Below are 1,377 nucleotides of genomic sequence, written 5' to 3'. Positions count from 1 at the left end.
GTTCATAAAATCACAAGGAACTAAACTGTCCCACATACAAATAATTTCCAATCTCAATTCAGGGGCAGAGAGGAGAGCTGACGAGGCAGGATATACTTAGGAGTTTTGACACAGAAGCCCGGACTTACAAAAGCTAAATATAATGACTAAGTTAAACACATGTATATGAAGCAAATCATCTGCTGTTACATCAATACCAAATCACAGATTGTCAGAGTGTATTTGTGCTATGCTTCAGTGGAGACTGAAGAGAAGGGGCCTTTTTATTTTTTATCACCATATTTCTCTATTTTCCAGTCAAAAGTTAGCGGGTTTTTTTGTTTGTTTGTTTGTTTGTTTGTTTTTTGTCTTTTTTGTCCTTTTTTTAACCTGGTGGCTCGCCTTCCCCTTCCACCGCAAAGCGATGGTGCGGTTGAGGATCCACGCCAAGGCCAACGAGGGTAGCACTCGTTCACAGTCGACTGCTCCAGCCGCCTTCTGCAGAGCCTAGACCAGCTAGAGATGCGGGTTGAAACTGTGAGAAGCAGCTCCTGCTATTGAGCAAGAAAAAGAAGGCCTCTTGGAGTTGATCCACAGCCTCCAAAACAGCCAGGACATGAGGCAGATCGATGAAGGAGGAGAATGAGAAGAACTGAATCTGACCGCAAACCATAGGATGGGACAAACTCTCGCCACTGACATTTGAGCAGAAGCAATCAGAAACCCACAGCAGGAAGAGTCTCTGGAGCATGCCTCGAGGGTTATAGATGACGATGACATAGTCAGCAAGTCTTGGATGACCTGGGCGGTGCCAAGAGTCAATGTCACTCTACAGCCTGTGTTTCTCTGAGATGCTGCCGGGCCCACTGGATCAGAAGTTTCAGATTTCAGGGATCGGTTGTCCCTTTGAGGATCAGAAGAAAATCAGAAGGAGACTAGAGACTCTGCTCAGAAACATCGAGTACTCGGACAAGGCCATCAAGCCTCTAGAGCATTCAAAAGGAGCAGGCTCCAAAGTTCCACAAGTGAAAGGTGATAGCAGATTGAACTCCTCTCCAAGCCTGTGGGCACACAGGTCACGTCAAGATGCTAAGGTGCTACTTTAAGTGACACTTTTAGTTCTTTATGTGAGGCATAACCACTTATTTGATAGGAGCAGTTCAGATGAGGAATCCATTGAGACTAGTATTTTAGTTATCTAGACTTTTTACATTGAATTCTTGCCTCATACTAGGATCTAGCACTATGTATTTTTACTATTTTGTAGATTTGCACAATATGTGGGGAACGTAAAGCTCAGCTAGGGGCAAAGGGTTACCTCTCTTTGCTGGACCAGGGCAAGGAAATGGCTCTTGGGCCCAAGGCTTCAGAAATTCCTGCCTTCCACAGCGCAAACAC

The 1,377-nt window shown here is 45.0% G+C and overlaps 1 pseudogene; it reads left to right on the top strand.

Annotated features, from left to right (window-relative positions):
- Nucleotides 1-403: 403 nt before the first annotated feature.
- LOC104867217 lies at nt 404-1,085 on the top strand (annotated as a pseudogene).
- The last annotated feature ends 292 nt before the right edge of the window (nt 1,086-1,377 follow it).

Source organism: Fukomys damarensis, unplaced genomic scaffold (genome assembly GCF_012274545.1).
Source record: "Fukomys damarensis isolate Sample0158 unplaced genomic scaffold, DMR_v1.0_HiC HiC_scaffold_20, whole genome shotgun sequence".
Taxonomy (NCBI): domain Eukaryota; kingdom Metazoa; phylum Chordata; class Mammalia; order Rodentia; family Bathyergidae; genus Fukomys; species Fukomys damarensis.
The sequence above is the reverse complement of the archived record's forward strand: the minus strand, read 5'-3'. Positions and strand labels throughout refer to the sequence as shown.